General features: G+C 36.6%; 1 long non-coding RNA gene across 1 annotated transcript; it reads right to left on the bottom strand.

Annotated features, from left to right (window-relative positions):
• Positions 1-10281: 10281 nt before the first annotated feature.
• Positions 10282-12834, bottom strand: LOC145823529 (uncharacterized). Its single transcript, XR_014365812.1, has 3 exons — positions 12624-12834; positions 10796-10864; positions 10282-10688 (listed from the first exon to the last, which is right to left on the bottom strand). It is a non-coding gene; the product is annotated as an uncharacterized LOC145823529 (long non-coding RNA).
• Between the last annotated feature and the right edge of the window lie 5302 nt (positions 12835-18136).

Raw genomic sequence — 18136 nt, 5'->3', positions numbered from 1 at the left:
ACCTCATGGCATGGTTTTTAACCTTAATCCTTGTAAATGAAACATTGCATATGATTGTACAATGAAAGCATGAATTACTTTGGATTGGAAGAATTGAGTTGAATTATGTATATGTATGCAATAATCACCAATTTGAGTTTGAATTTCATGGAATTTTCACATACATGAAGTTACATTTGCATTTTTGAAGATGTTTCATGGTTTTACCACTTTTCATCTCATGCATGAGGGTTTTGAAAAGATTTGAAAAGAAAAGAGTGCAATTCATATCATGTATAGTTTCAACCCCATGATTTGAGCTTGATTTTGGAATTTGGTCCATGATTTTGAGTAATTGATTTCAAATTAGAAGTGTTCCCATGTCATATAATGTTTTTCCATGTTTTTGTACCAAAAATACGAGTTTTGAGCCTTTAGAATCAAGTTTTGAACTTTAAACACAGTTCTGGAAATTCCAAATTTTGATATGTTCGCTTGAGCGAAAAAAATGCCTCTCGAGCGTAAAAATCAAGCTCCCAGAAGTTTTATAGAGACTTGCACGGTAGCTCAAGAGGAAAACCTTGCGCTCAAGTGAACCTGATTTTACATGACTCATCGCTCAAGCGACAAAAGTCTCGCTCGAGCGTAAAATGCATACAACTAGTACTGTTACAGAGTTTTGCAAACCGCTCGAGCAACTAAAGCTGCGCTCAAGCGGAGTGCCCTATTTCATAAACTTTTGAAAAACTGTTTTACGTTCTGAATTCCGTTCTATTTCATTTCTGAGTATTTTTAGGCATGTATTGAGCATCCTAAATGAATTAAAGGGCACGAAAAAAGCCTAAGAAAGATAAATAAACCAAAGAATGGATTGAATTGTATTGTGACCCAATGTGCTATGGATTATGTAGGGTCAAATATGAGGATGAATCAGGCACTAGAACACGGTGAGTAATATCTTAGCAAAGATATTTTTGTATATATATATTTTCTAAATGATGCCTATGTGGTAAGGTTTTAGGCTTTTGAAGTGATATTATGAATGAGTATTCTAATCACTTAATTCAAAATGAAATATGCGAAGTGATTGACGTATGAGTATGAAATCGGCCTAAAGTTGTTTAGTATATTCAATAAGGATGTGGATTGGGTCTAAGGCCATTGGTACAACGGTTAAATGGGCCGAAGGCCGTTCAGAATAAGGAATTATGTCACGACCCAAAGCCGCCCCTATAGGTTTAACATCATAACCGGCCAGTAATCCATGGATTACCAAAGGCCTCTGAATAGATTATGAAATAGAAAGGGGTTGCGGAAGCAATATAGAAAATATACATAGTCTATTGAGCTATGTAGACATACATGGGACTGAAATTCAAAACTTAGATACATGAGAGTGGTGTCATATATATAATAGCCAAATGTCACCAAATTTACATATACAGAACTTACAAAACATGTTCAAACAAAACATAAAAAGTACAAAATCCCAAAGACTTGCTTTTCATAACTTGATCTGATCTCAAAAGGGAACCTCCTCGGGAGGCACAGTGGTTAGCTGACACAAAACACCAGGCAACAGCTTAAGCCTGGTCACGCGCCTGCTTACCTACATACATAATATAAATAGTGAGAGGAAGCCTAGTGAATAATAACAAAGTAAAGGATTTAACTAAATGATGTCCCATATAAGATTCAGAAAACAAACTCCACATCAGAAACAGTTTCATATTTATATTCTTATTCAAATCATATTCAGAAATCTGAGTGCATACTTATTCATACATGGTACATCCATTAGCACTGACAGATCAAATACAAAGCATAAAGAGTTTTGCTTGCCAGTTCCATTAAAGAACCTTCGACACCGGGAACTTGTAACATACTTGAGCCACAGTATTGTTACCCCCAGGCGAGGGCCATGAAACCACGGTATTATTACCCTTAGGTAAGGGCCTTCTGCTCATAGACCATGGTATTGTTACCCCTGGGCAAGGGCCTTGTGCTAAGGATGCCACGAGTGTTTGTCAGAAATTGGACAATCATTCATTGTACAGAATATAACATATCATAAAACAGATCTTGTTTCATCATACAGAAAATAAATAAAGTTGAACATAACTTTACAAAGGTATTTGTAGACACCGCATTTTTGACCGTCCTCAAGACTTGGACGTCATCGTTTGAACACTCGGGAATCATCTATGCTCGTGTTCGTTTTGAGTTCTCGGGGGTCTCGGTCGCACGCCTTGCCTCAAGATCTCTCAAATTGTCTAGTTTGTGCTTGGTTGTGGACCAAGCACTTGTGTTTTTGCTTCTGAGGGAAAAGGGTGGCTTGTTGGCCATCCCCTCAACCCATCGGCCAAGGCATGAAGCCATAAGCCTTGTTTTCTTTTCATCGGCCAAAAGTGTTGGTCGATCGGCACTTTTTTTGGTCGGTCGACACTTATGTTGGTTGATCTGCTATATTTTCTGGCTGAGCCCTGTTCATCTGCTTTATGCAGATATTTTATGCCAACTGTCATAGTTGGCATGCACAATTCACATCCTCCATACACGTGTATGGAGGGATTTGATTCAATTGCTTAGCTTGCTCAACAAGCTTAGGAATTGAACTTCTATAAAGAGGGAGCTCTTGCTCCCTTTCCAGAGGTTCAGAAAGTTGAGAGAAGAAGATATATATCACTCTCTCTCTATATATCTCTCTCTCTCTATATTTGTGTGTGTATTTGTGCTCAAAAGTGTATTTTGTTCATACTTTTGCACTAGAGCACCTAGTAGAACACCGTCCTTTGGTTGCTGAGTTCCTTTGAGGGTGATTTTAGTGTTCTTGGGCTGGTTTTGATCAAAGAAGGCTGCTGGAGCATTGTTCTTGAAGGTGGTCTTCAAGGGTGAGTTCCTTGCTTTTAAACCCCCATTCTTGTTTTAGCTTTTATACCTACTTGCTTATTGTTTTAAGCTTAACTCTTAACTGATAAAAGTTCTGTTTTTTTATGCTTTAGATCTTTGTTTAAGGTCATTTTGAGGTTGGGGGTGATCTACCCCCTCCTAGGCCTTGTTTTAGGCCATCCCTTTTGGCCCTTGTTCTTGGCTTTGCATGACCTTTCTACCACTGAAATCCAGAGGATTTTCAGTGGTGGAAAGGTAGTTTTGAGGTCCTAAATAGGAGAGGGTCATCCCCTCTCCTTGTTGTTTTGTATGCTTGTATAAGTGGCTTATATTGGTAGCATGTTTGCTTAGCTTGTTTTAGCTCCATTTCAGCTAGTATTTGGTGTTATTTTGCCATGTTTTACCTCTTTCTGAGGTTGGTTTAATGGCTTCTTGCATGCACCATGTACTTGTCTTGTAATCCTCTCTATTGCCTTAACATGCATCTTGTGTTTAGACCATCATGCTTGCATATTTTGGCTCAACTCAAAGGAGTTTTTAGTCATGTTTTACAATGCTTCAGCTCTGTTTCATGTTGTTTTGATCATATATGCCATGCTTTGTATAGCCATAAGGCATTCTAGCTTGTTAGCTTTGAGGGTCTAAGTCACATGTATGCATTACTTGGCTTATTTCAATGATTTGACATCATTTGTTATGTTATTTCAGTCCATGTTTCATGCTCATACACTTGCACTTATCACTCCTTTAATGCTTTAAAGAGTTGATGCCTTATGCCTTATGAATGGACTATTGTGTATGCCTCCATGCTTAGGTCTTTGGGATGCCATCTAAGTGGTTTTTGGGCTTATTTTGATATGCCATAACTCTGTTTCTCATTGGATAATTCATGCCATGTTTGGTTTTGATAGGTGTAGTGTAACACCCCTTTGTAGCCTTGCATGCCTCATGCCTTTTGGAGTTGTATTCTAGCTTGTGTTGGCTAGTTTCGAGCATGTTTTTGGTCTTGTCTTGACCTGCCTTGGGACTATTTTGAGTGCCCTTGGCCCTTTGGGGCTTGCCTTACATGGCCATGGTTTGAGTCCCTTGGCTAGCCTTAAGCTTTGGGCTTTCTTGTATGCTTTGCTTGCTTTGTTTGGTAGGTTTGACACCTTTCCATACATGATTTCAAAGCTTATAATGTTTGTCACATGTCCATATTTGTTCCCTTTTAAGTGCTCTTGAAAGTTGCCCTCCTATGCCTAGGTGTTGGACCATTGACATGCGCATGTTTGTTTTGCATTTTCATGCTTCCAATTCATAACGTTGGCCACTAATTTTGGGCATGGCTGAGGTCTGTCCATCTTTAGTTTAAGTTCATTTACCATGTTGTTAAAAGTTGCTACTTTACATCATGCTTACATGCTTGTTGCATGCTTGTCATATTGCATGTTGTTACATGCTTGCTAATTGACATGTTGTTGCATATTAGTTCCATTGCATGCTTGCTTGCATGCTTAGTTTGCATAGCATTGTGTGTGCATTGCCTTGCCTCTTGATCACACATGATAGAGGCTATGGTCCCTTATGTGTTTTGTGCATTTCATTTGATATTGAATTGCACACGGATTTCCAAGCGAAGCTGACCGAGCATGCATTTGTCCCTCTCCCCGAGGCCTCTTTACTGTTTTTCGTAGCTTAATTAATTTGTTAATTATTTAAGTGTTGTAATAATTAGTTGTAACTAGTTATTCATTTGATTGTGTAATAATTAATTAGCTTGTTAGTTAGTTAATTAGATGGTTTGTATTATTCTTTCGGTCTCTCCCTCGAGAGAGCCAATTGGTGTAATAAGCGTGCGTGTGTGTGATGCATGTCTTCCAACTCCCATTTCTTTCTCTCTTTTACTTAACCGCTTACGATGGTTAGTTTTAGGGCATATTTCATTTAGCATACCTTATGCTCACATGTTTGCATCCATTCATCTGTATTGCATGCACCAGGCTCGGCGTATCATACTAACTGCATTATATTTCAATCCCTACTTAAATATATGTATCGAATTGTCGCATCTCATATGCCATCTTAGAATAGTCGAGCCTACTCTAGTTGCATTTTGCCTATGTTGCATTGCCCATCTTGACATGAATTAGGATCATGCATTGATTACTAACTAGTTCTTTATTTTGGCTCGGAGTACACTGTGAGTGTTTATACTTTAGCATCTTGCATGTGTGTGAGTGTTAACATGACAGCATGTTTTCCATGAGGCTAATTGCTTATGTGATATAACTGCCTGAATGCCTGTGGGTGAAGGTTGGATTACTTGAATTGGAACAATTCATTGAAATCCGTGTTTTAGCCTACTTGCGAGTAGCAAACCTCAAGCCGTTTTCAAACAAACGAATATGCAATGTTTTGTTCCAAATTAGGCGATCTAGTCTATACTTGTATGATACGCATCACATAGTAATTCTAGGTTTAATAAACGGAATAAGAACGCATGTGTTTTCAAAAACAAGATATCATGCTTAGTACAGGCCAATCTTTGATCGGGCGAGCGGGGGTGCTCATTGCATGACCTTCCCCTCTCGTACCCAAGTTCTCGAGCCGAGGCAACTTTGGTGCTGACGGACACGTGGCCTTAGGCAACGAGTCAGGGTTTCCTAAATTTCCCCAAAAATAAAACATTTAGGTGGCAACTCTGTATCTGGAAAAGCAGTCCATGTTTGGCACTTCTTTACAAAAATCATTTTTTCAAAACGATTTGCCAGATTTGGACTCTTTGGTGATTTATCGGTCTTGCATTGCACTTTGCGAGATTAGATTCAGAACTGTGACATTTGAGTCCGAACTGTAGCAACCTAATGAACAAAACAGGATTTTCCCGGGACGGTCGGGCACGTCTACAGTATTACTCACAGATGGCTTCACTTGCAGAACAAACAGAGCAGACAAATCGAACAAATTGTGACGCGTGACCTACATAAACATAACAGACACACACCTATTGAAACACACACTCGGAAGTCATTAACTTTTTCTATTTCGTTCTTAGTGTGTTTCTAAGTCTTATCCTCATTATGATGTCTTAACCATGGCTTAGGAATGCCTAGGATGCAATGTGGATGTCAAAATGCACTTTGAAATACTTTACAAAATTTGTTGAAAAAAGGGGCCTTCGCTCGAGCGGAGGCTCAAAAACGTGAGTGGTCGCTTGAGCGCACCTTTGGTCCCTCGAGCTGTCTGTAAACTCTATAAAAGTACTGGTTTTGTGAATTCCCCACTAGACAACCTCTCGACAACCACTCGATGTTCACTCGAACATAAGACTAAGGTCCTCACTCGAACGCAACTCTTATCACTTGAGCGGTCTGCAAACTTGAAACTTCTGAGAGCATGCATTTTATGCTCGAGCCAACTTTTGGCCACTCGTGCGAGAGTGCAAAATACAGAGTGGTTGCTCGAGCGCAGGTTCTGTCTCTCGAGTGAAGAACAGAATTCTGGAATTTCCAGATTGCACTCTCAAGTTCAAAACTCTAATTCAAAGCTTTAAAATGCAACCTTTGGGCCCCAAAACTTGAGAAAACATGTCTAAGCTTGTAAAACATAGAGAATGAAAGATCGTTTCATGAAATCAAGGCCCATAAGCATGTCAATTATACAAACTCAAGCTTGAAATGTGAAAGCATAACATGAACATGACATGCATGCAATGATTTGAGCTCCAAGTTTCCAAATCATGAGCAAATGAGATGTTTAAGTCAAAAACATGTTGAATTCCTTGAACAAAACCAAGATATGGACATGCATGTGAGGTTTACTATGGAATTCAAACTCAATTTGCATGAAGTATGCATCCAATGCATGAATCATGCTCAAATTCCTTAATCTAAGCTCAATTCTCAAATTTAAACACTTAAACCTCTTAAGTTCAACCACTTATCTCTTAAATACAAAGTTTAAGGGCATGATCCTTACCTAGAGTTCCCAATTCTCTTGAATTCTAGCAAATTCTTGCTCAATTTCACAAATTTTCCTTCAATCTACCAACTCCCCTTTTCTTCTTCTTGAATTCACTCTCTCCCTCTAAACTCTCACTCTCTCTTACGTTTTGTTGTCTCAAGGGAGTAAGATGAGAGTGTAAAATGTATACTAGAGTCCACTCATGCCTTATATAAGGTCAATTAAGTTGGCTTAATTAATCTTGGCTTAGGTTAATCACATTGACATTAATTATTCTAATTAATTCCTTCTGAATTGAATTTTAATTCAACCCACCATAAAATTCTAAAAATCCCAAATAACACATAACCGTAGTCAATTTCGTGACCGGATGCCGATAAGGCCTTCAATTCACAAAATATAGCAGAATCTCAAACAGATATTCTTACGATAAATAAATAAAAATACAAATAATGCAATACATATGAAATTAATTCAAAATTTCATCTTAACTATTCACTAGGCATACTTAATAATGGATTATATGTTAATCATGGGTCGAGGTTGTTACAATCTTTCCCCCTTAAAGAGTGTGGTCCTCCAAACTTGAATTACCTTTATTTTAGAAGAATGCTAGGTCTAGAGGGAACAAACTTGGGTACCTCTTCATCATATCTTCCTCGGTCTACCAAGTGGCATAAGTCCCTCTATGATTTTTCCAATTAACCTTCACCAATGGGATTTCTTTATTTCTTAATCTTTTGATTCAGTAGTTAACAATCCGTATTGGCCTCTCTTCGTATGTATAGTCATCTTTCTCAGAAGCACGTGAGTCGGCTCAATCACATGGAATGGATCTCATAAATATTCCCGAAGTATCGAAACATGAAAAACATTGTGCATATGTTCCATGACCGGCGGTAAGGCTACTCGATACATCACTAGATTGATCTTCTCAAGAATTTCATATGGCCCAACATATCTCGATGCTAGCTTCCCTTTCACACCAAACTGAGTTTGCCCTTTCATTGGAGTCACTTTGATAAACACGTGATCCCTGACTTCATATTCTCTGTCTCTTCTTCGGACATCAGCAAAACTATTTTGGTGATTTTGTGTAGTTTTCAACCTTTATTGAGTTAATTTCACATTTTCCATCGTTTCTTGCACTAGTTCCAGTCCCAACAAAGGTCTATCATGAGCATCAGCCCAACAAATCAGAGAATGGCATTTCCTTCCATATAAAGCTTCATAAGGAGCCATCCCAATGCTTGAGTGATAGCTATTATTATACACAAATTAGGCTAATGGTAGATAGGTCTCCCAATTGCCTTGTAAATCTAGGGCACACATTCTGAGCATATCCTCCAAAGTCTGCATCGTTCTTTCTGATTAGCCGTCTGTCTGTGGGTGATATGCACTACTCAGTCTTAACTCAGTTCCCAAAGCTTGTTGTAGACTTTGCCAAAATCTTGAAGTAAACTTACGATCTCTGTCAGATACAATAGACACCGGCACATCGTGTAATCTCACAATCTTATTTACATATAGGTTAGCTAGCTTATACACATTATAAAAAGCTTTCACAGGTAGGAAATGAGCAGATTTAGTCAAACAATCAACTATGACCCAAATAGAATCCATACCTCGAGAAGAGCGAGACAACCCCACAATGAAGTCCATAGTAATATGTTCCCATTTCCATTCCGGTTTTGAAAGCGGTTGTAGTAATCCAGCAGGTCATTGATGTTCGGCTTTTACTTGTTGGCAATGCAAGCATCTAGGCACGTAGTCAGCAATATTTTTCTTTATTCCAGGCCACCAGAAGTTTTGCTTCACATCTTTGTATATTTTTGTATTACCCGGATGCATAGCAAATTTTGAATTGTGAGCTTCGACCATAATGCATTTCCTCAAGTCCAGACAATCCGGCACAGATAGTCGATTTTGAAACTTCAACACATTGTTCTCAAACACAAACCTAGGCCTCGGTCTTGAATCCTTTTCATTGGCAATCTTCCGCAAAAAATCATCTTCTAGCTGTTTCTCTTTCACCTCTTTAATTATTGCAGGCTGGGCAAAAATAGCGGCTAGAATTCCACCATGTTTCCATAACATAAGTTCAATTTCATTTCTTTCTAAGTCACATAATAGTTCTTTTCAACTGGTGAGCAAACATGATAAATTGGCAATGGATGTTCGGCTCAAAGTATCTACAATTGTATTTTCCTTTCCTGGATGATACAGAATCTGCAAATCATAGTCTTTTATTAATTCAAGTCATCTTCTCTGTCTCATGTTTAGTTCCTTTTGGGTGAAGAAATATTTGAGGCTTTTATGGTCAGTGTACACTTCACAAGTTACTCCATACAAATAATGGCGCCAGATTTTTAGTGCAAAAACCACAGCTGCAAGTTCAAGGTCATGAGTTAGATAGTTCTTTTCATGAGGGCGAAGTTACCGAGAAGCATAAACAATCACCTTTCCATTTTGCATTAGCACATACCCTAAACCTTTGTACGAAGTATCACTATAAATTTGAAATCCATCAATATCATTAGGCAAAGTTAAAATTGGTATTGTTACTAACTCGGTCTTCAGCTCTTGGAAGGCATACTCTCTTTGATCATTAGAATCAAATGATATATTTTTCTGGGTCAACTGTGTCAATGGCATAGCAAGCTTAGAGAAATCTCTCACAAATCTGCGGTATTAGCCAGTAAGCCCCAAAAAACTCCTGATTTCTGTCACATTGGTTAGTCTTGGCCAGCCTATAATGGCCTCAATTTTCTGTGGATCTACTGAGATGCCATCTTTGTTGATTACATGTTTCAGAAACACTACATTGTCAAGCCAAAACTCACATTTGGAAAGTTTTGCGTACAACTTCTTCTCTCTCAAAATCTGTAAGGCAGTTCTCAAATGACTTTTATGTTCTTCCTTGTTTTTGGAGTAAATTAGTATATCATCAATAAATACAACAATAAATTCATCAAGAAATTGTTTGAAAACTTTGCTCATTAGGAGTCACGACCCAAACCCGCCCTTATGGGTTTAGCATCGTAACCAGCCAGCAATCCTGGGATTACCGAAGGCCTCTGAGACAGATTAACAAAATATTAGGGACTAGCGGAAGCAAATAACAAATATACAACATCTATTGAGCTGTGCAAACTTATATGAGACAAAAAAATTTTAAAATTTTTATATACATATCTACACATCCTTCTTACGTCATCATATATATACAGATTAGACAAAAAGAGACTTAGCCCTATTTACAAAATAAACAAAGACTTGTTTAAACAAACAAAAAAACAAAACTTGAACTTTAGCCACATAGCCATAATCACTTGATATATCAAAAACCTTCATTGGAGGCACATAAGTTGGCTGACAAAAACAGATTCCAGGCAGACGCCTCTAAGCCTATTCACGCGCCTGATCACTTATATACATAAATAATACAGTGAGCTGGAGCCTAGTGAATAATAACAAAGTAAAAGGTTTTAATGAATAATGTCCATCACAGAGTCAGAAATCAGAGTTTATATCAAAAACAAATTCTTATTCAAATCATATACAGAAATCAAAGTTCATGCTTGTTCATATATGGTACATCCATTAGCGCTAACAAATCAAATACAGAGCATTAAGGGTCATACTTGTCAGTTCCATAAAGGAACCTCCGGTACCGAGAACAGATAACATGCTTGCCAATTCCACAAAGGAACCTCCAATACTAGAAATAGATAACATACTTGCCAATTCCACACAAGAACCTCCAATATTGGGAACAGATCACATACTTGCCAGTTCCACAAAGGAACCTCTAGTACCGGGAACAGATCATATACTTGAACCACGGAATTATTGCCACGAGTGCTTGTCAAAAACTGGACAATCATTCATTGTACAGAGCATAAAATTTCATAAAACAAGTCTTATTCCACATACGGAAAATAAATAAAGTTGAACATAGCTTTACTAAGTTATTACTCACAGTTGGCTCCGTTAGCAGATCAGATAAAGCAAGCAAATCAGATAGATCAAGTAAACGATAGCTCGTGACCTACTCAAACACATAACATATACACATAGAAACACAATATTACTTCCTTGATCAAACTTGACTTCTCTTGTCTTTTATCTAAATAATCTGAAGGTCTACTACGCTTATTCTTTCTTTAGTCAAATGAATCGGATTCTCATTTCACATATTCTTTCATTACTAAATTACTCTTTTTTGAATAACCAATTTCTTACTTGGCTTCTTAACCCATTACCACTAAGTTAATGACTTATTCTTTAATCAACTAATTAATGTTGATTGTTAGCTTCTTAATCTTTATTGAGCCATAAATCATGTCTAGAATGCTTGGGAAGAGATGAGAATAAAAAAATATGAGCTAAAAGTAATTTTTCAAAATATGCTTAAAATAGTTGTTCACTCAAGCGAACTTTTAGTCGTTCGAGCGGTCTGTAAAAGATTACAAAAGTATTGGAAGCCTTTAATGTGCGCTCAAGCGGTAGTTAGTTCGCTCGAGCGGTCTGTAAAATTCCAGAATTCTAAATTTCTCAAAAATAACTTCACAATGCATTTTAATTTTTAAACCCATACTAATCTTGAACAAAACTTTGAAAATACTTTAGAAAACATAAACACTTATTTATTTATAAATTATTTGCTCAAAATCTTGAAACATAATATTTAAATCAAAACCCATGAACTCATGATTCTAAAAGTCCTTTTCAAAATCAAATGCACAATAAAATGGCATATAATTTATGGAGCTTGATTTAATTACAACTTCCAAAATCAAATCCAAAATAATTAATTTCTAATTAAACTTTATAAACTTGATCTTAGTTCCAATATTTCATTTTCTAGTCAATTTTTCTAGCAAACATTGCATATATGTAATTCAAATAAAACTAACTAATTTAATATATTCCATAACATGTTTACATTAAATAAAACTCTTAAATTACATTACATGCATGGATTCAAATTTAAAATTCAACCAATTCTCATCTTTCATTATAAAAATCAAAACCTTGTCTAACTTTAGGATTAACCCCAAATTTCCATAAACTTGATTTTTATAAAATTCTTTCTTCTCTTCAAAATATGAAATTGCATAGCTTAATTCTTAAAAACTTCATTGTGCATGTAATTATTTCTATATTGATTAACCTTAACCATGTTCATGAATTAATTCTTTAATTTCTCCAAATGCATGCATGTAACAATAAGATTCAAATTCATATGAGATATTCAAAATCAAACCCAAAATAATTAATTTCTATGTTAATTTCCATAATCATGAACCTAACTCATTTTCTTGCTAATTTATTTTTGTTTACATAAAATTGACTTCAAACTCTTTTCTATCTTCCTTCAAGACATGAAATTAAAATTATAAACTTCTTAGATAATCATTTGCATGTATGAAATTAAGATCAAAACTAACTATTTTATATTTTCAAATCATAATTTTACTTCTTGAATTGTTCTAATTTAGATTTTTATTACTTTTCTTCAAATCATACCTAATTTAAGCTCATAAACCTTTAAAACATGAATTGAAGTCTAAAATCTTGGAAATCCACAATGCATGTAAGGTTAGACTTCAAATCATGAAGGATGACAAGAAAATCTAACCCAATAACAAATTACATTACCAATTTCTTAATTATCAATCTTAACCCAAATTTCCCTTCATTACTTCCTTAATTTCCTTCTAATCTCATGAAATTAAACCCAATTACTACTTGATTTTAATTGCTAGATGCTTAATCTACAAGAATTTAAGCTTAAACTTTCTTACCAAAGGTCTTCATTTTGTTGAGCCTCCTGACAAAGCTTGAGATTCTTCCATTTGTCTTCAATTTTGATCTCCTCTTTTTTTCTAGATTTAGCTTCCAGCACAACTTCTCTCTTCTCTCTCTCTCTCTCTCTCTCTCTCTCTCTCTAAAGCTTCTCCCGCAAAAGTGTTCTCTCCAAATTGAGTTCGCCTCTCTTCTTTACAAAGTTAGCATAACATACATACACCCACTTTTAACTCCTTGTACACGTGCACACACAGAATACAAATTTCTTAGAACACCCACACAAATTTCGCAACACACACACCCATATACACTCCCAATTCTAGATTCTTCCATAATTCAATTTATATTTAGGATTTATTTAATTAATCCACACTTAATCTTAATAAATCTCAATTAGCATATCATTAAATTATAACTAATCATAAATCCCACATAATTTAATTGGTCTAATTTGACTTTTATTAAGGCCCAATTAATTTTATTTTATTTATCATTCTAAATCAGATTTTTAATCAAACTCCCAAAGGTTCCAAATATCAAATTAAACTTATTTTCATCCTCAATGTTGGTTTCTTAAATCATTAAGGCCTTCAATTTTAGATTAAACTTCAAAATCTTCACCAATAAATTACATGCTCAATTGAATACCTCAATTGAATACCCCATAAATAAATTTAATTCATAGTAACTTTAATTTCCAATTCTCATAACTTAATTAAGTCCAATTCGGACCCAATTAATCAAATCTCAATTTTACAAATTTTAATCGAATATTTAATTAAACTCCCATACGGTCTGATACTCGAAATTAAAATAATTCAATTTGCCAATTATACTCTCTTCAGCCATTTAGGGTTTCAATTTTTAATTCCAAAATAAATCCTTAATAGAATCATATACGAATCAGGCTGAATAATTCTTATAAACCCCAAACTAAATTAGAATAATTGACAATTCAAATTCAAATCTCCTAAATTAATTAAGTACTAATCATTGTACATGCTGATACGCACATTCCTGTACAGTTTCATTGTAAAGCACATACCAGTTAAGTGTGAGCCAAAACACCCCTATGAGGGGATATGGTTACCCTGTCCTAGTTTCATCAAGAACTGGGGTTCACTATTCAAACAAAGTGGTTTCACGCAATCCTGTATTCAGGTAAGCGTCATGTTCTGGTTTGGAACAGTCTCTATGGTTTTTCGATATGCAACTAGGCCAAATGGTCAGAAAGGTACCTCAGCAAGACTACCTAATATACCTCTCACACCTAACACCGAGAAGTGAAAGGAGGATCAAACGGTACAGTGGTAGTCCAGATCCAAGGGTTGTGTTCCCATCATGGCAGAGCCCGTGACCGATCAGCTTTTTAGCAAGCTTTTTAAGCAAGTCTCCAGCGAACCGTCCAGGAATAGCAGATGGCAAACACAGTGACTTAAGGGCACCAATGCAAATAAAATTCAAAGAACATACAAGTGTAGATAAAATTTCACATCATGAAATTCGAATCAAGTTCTCTCTTTCCCCAGCAGAGTCGCTAGAAATTATTGTTCGACTTTTTCGTGCCCTTCTCAGAAGTCAAATAAGCCCTACAGTATCGAACTCCCGCGGTTCTGAATCTGATTCCACAAGTGCAATGTGAAATAAATAATCACCAAAGAGTCATAATCCGACAAATCTTTTTGAAAAATCGATTTTGAATCAAAAAATATCAAAAATAGACTGCTTTGCCAGATACAGAGTCGCCACCTAAATATTTTTTAGAAAATTTAGGAAACCCATGACTCGTGCCAAAGGCCACGTGTCTATCATCACCAAGATTGTCTCGGCTCGGGAACTTAGGTACGAGAGGGGAAGGTCATGAAGCACCCCCGCTCGCCCGATCAAAGATCGGCCTCTACTAATCATGATATGAATCTTATTTACATTATATGCTCTTGTTCCAATTATTAGGCTAGCATTACTATGTGATGCGCACACACACAAGTATAAACTAAATCGCAAGAATTGGAACACATGATCTCATGTTTATTTTTGAAAATTGTTTTGAATATGTACCACTTGAAAAAGTGATCGCATATAAATATTACTCAAATTATTCTAATTCAAGCAACTAGCCTTCATCCACAGGCACTCAAACAGTTTATCATTTAAGCAATTAGCCTCATGGCAAGCATGCTAGACATGGTAACAACCACACTCATGCAATATGCTAAAGCGAGTAAAGGCTCACCTGGTACTCCAAGCCAAAAGAGATGATAAAGTTAGAAAAATGTATAATCCTAACTAGGTGATATGACTAATGCAACACATGCAATATGCAATTACTAGGCTCGGCTACTAATATAGCATATGAAGCAATTTGATAACATACGGTCTAAGCACGTATTCAAAGAAGTATTTAAACTAACAATGCAAGTTAGAATGATGAACCGAGCCTCGGTGCATGCAATACAAGTGGATGCAAGGCATGAAGTATGCTAATCGAAACATGATGCTCTAATCTAACCATCGTAAGCAGTTAAATAAAAGGGAGAAAGACGTGGAGTTGGAAGACATACACATTATTACAACATTGTGCCCCAATGAAGGAGAGTCCAAATGAACTAACTGGCTAACGAATTAAAGCTAAACTAATTAATTAACTATTACAAAACGAAATGAATAAATAGCTAAACTACTTAACTAATTATTACAAACCGAATTAATTAACTAATCTAGCTAATTAAAATAATTACGACACGATACAAATTAGCTATTCTAACTAATTAATTACAAAGTCACTATTTTAAGTAAAACACTAATATAGACAACACGGATCCCGAGGATCGATGAAGGGCACATGCATAAATGCGGTTTCCACCCGAGAAAGGCACTGTTTCTGCTGCTGCATGCCTCTGTTGCATAGTAGAACACTTGCATTGATTTCCACCTCCAGACCAACTCTGTTTTGCTTTAGGAGAACATTGATTGATTTTGCACTGGTGGCCGGCAGAGGGTTTGCCGTCCACTGATGATGGCCTGCCGGCCACTGATGACAGAACTTCCCTACTGCAACGGAGAGCAAATAGAGCAGAGACAGTGTATTCTCAAGGGTTTGTTTGCACAATTTACCCCTCCTTATCATGAATAGATCAAAGAAGTAGTAAGCTTGGTTCACAAACCATCAATCTATGCAATTTCATTGCATGATGGCCTATGAATCACAATGTGGGCAAGTTCAATAAATGCAACAAAATAGACTCTCAAAACCACCTCTCTATCATGAATGATCAAGGGAGGTAGTTGACAATGAATCTTGAACCGTTTTCATCACTAATGAGTATGAAATGACTCAAGACTCAAGGGTTCAATTAATGTCTGATTGAACCCAAACAAGTTATTATCTTGCACCCCTTTTTTTAGCCTCAATTTTATTACTCTATTTTAGATTACCATCCATTCTTTAATCAATTGAGTCCAAATGGTGAATCTAAGTCCTCTAATAGAAAGAGGGCTCAAACCAAGAGTTATTTTAGGCATGAAAGAGACATCATACCATTGGTAATGAACTCCCAAAAGGGATTAAACCATTAAACATGACATCTCAATCTCATGCTTAAGCATACAAGTAGTTTGAAACCACTTTCAAAGCAAAACAAAAGCCAAGAAAGGAGGGAGGTTGCAGAGGTGATTAAGAGTGATCACAAGTATGGAAAGCCATAAATAAATGCAATCAACTCATATAAGGTGGTGTCTAATACTTAAAACACAAAACTCATGAGGACAATTACACTACAAGCATGCAAAACAAAGCTCAAATGCAATAAATACTTAAACATAGTCTTAAAACAATCTAAAAATAGTCCTAAAATATTTTGGAATTAAGACAAAAATAGCTAGATTAGTAACTTAAAACATGGATCATGCTAGACTAGTAAGCAAAACACAAGGAGGGGAGGCTAATCCCTCCAATTTTGGACTTCAAAACATGATTTTAGCCACTGAAATAACTCTAAAAATCAGTGTTTAAAAGCTCAAAAAAAGATAGTACAAAGGTGAGAAACACAAGGGTAAAGGTCTTGAAAGCAATGTGTAAAGAAGGGTGAGCCACCCATAACCTTTATTGGCCTTAAAACCAAGTTTCAGCCCAAAAATGCAGAGTTTTTACAACCCAAAAATAGTTTGAAAACAGTAAGGAAAAGAGTAGATACAACAAGTAAAGAGGCAAAGCTTTACACCTCTTGAAGAGGAAATTAATTCCAAGCAATAAACCAAGGCAAACACACCCTCAAGAGCTCAAAAAAGGCTCAAAGATACCTCAGCTCAAAAATGGAGAGGTTTGGTTAAGAGTGTATAGGCAAAAGTGAAGGATATGTAAGCAAGGGTTAAGAAATTTGCAAGAAAGAGAGAATTGTAGAGGGAGAGAAAAAAATTTGCTCCAAAATTTTTCTAACCTCCAAATATGAGAAAGGGGTCATCTATATATAGAAAACATGAATTTCCCTCATAAACATCCAACCATACACGTGGGAACAGATAAAAGTATCTATGCAAACAGCTAGCACAGCTGTCACAAAATATCTGCAAAAGACATGGTGGCCGGCAAGCCACATCAATGGCCGACAACCAAAAGTGATGGCCGGCAGGCCACTAGAGGTTGCAGGCTTGAAAATCTCTGGGTTTGGTCCAAAAATGAGGCAACAGGTGTGTAAAGTTTGAAAGGCTCAAAGCTGTGGCATTCCGCTGAGGACTTCGAGCACTTGACAAGCATATAGACTCATCATTGGGTGTGCAAGTGTAGACTCGACTTTCTTCGTGAGCCCCCTTTTCGGAGAGGCGCGAATTGGTCTCCTACTGTTCGGACTCCTATCACGGTTCTAACTCTAATCTCACAAAGTGCAATGTGAGACTAATAAACACCAAAAAGTCCAATCCGGCAAATCATTTTCGAAAATCGATTTTTGAATTAAATAATGCCAAAACTGGACTGATTTGCCAGATTACAGAGTCACCACCTAAATATTTTATTTTTAGAAAATTTAGGAAACCCTGACTTGTGCCAAAGGCCACGTGTCCGTCATCACCAAAGCTGCCTTGACTCGGGAACTTGGGTACGAGAGGGGAAGGTCATGAAATAAGCACCCCCGCTTGTCCGATCAAAGATCGGCCTCTACTAAACATGATATGTCTTTTTATATACCTCATGCGTTCTTATCCAGTTATTAGCTAACTTTACTATGTGACACACACAAGCAAGTATAGACTAAGTCGCGAGACTTGGAACAAATCAACTCATGTTTGTTTTCAAAAAATGGTTTGAAAGTGCTACGCGCAAGTAGGCTAAAGCACAGATTTGCCACCAAACAAGTGGGCTTTAAAACATGATTTTGCCACTTCGCAAAGTGGGCTTAAAACTCATAATCGTCGAATTGTTCCAATTCAGGCAACCAAGCCGTCACCCACAGGCATTCATGCAATTAATCACTTAAGCAAGTAGCCTCATGGCAAGCATGCTATCATGGCAGCA

The sequence above is a fragment of the Camellia sinensis genome, chromosome 4 (genome assembly GCF_055761805.1).
Source record: "Camellia sinensis isolate YWXY chromosome 4, ASM5576180v1, whole genome shotgun sequence".
Lineage (NCBI taxonomy): Eukaryota > Viridiplantae > Streptophyta > Magnoliopsida > Ericales > Theaceae > Camellia > Camellia sinensis.
This window is presented reverse-complemented; position numbering and strand designations above follow the sequence as displayed.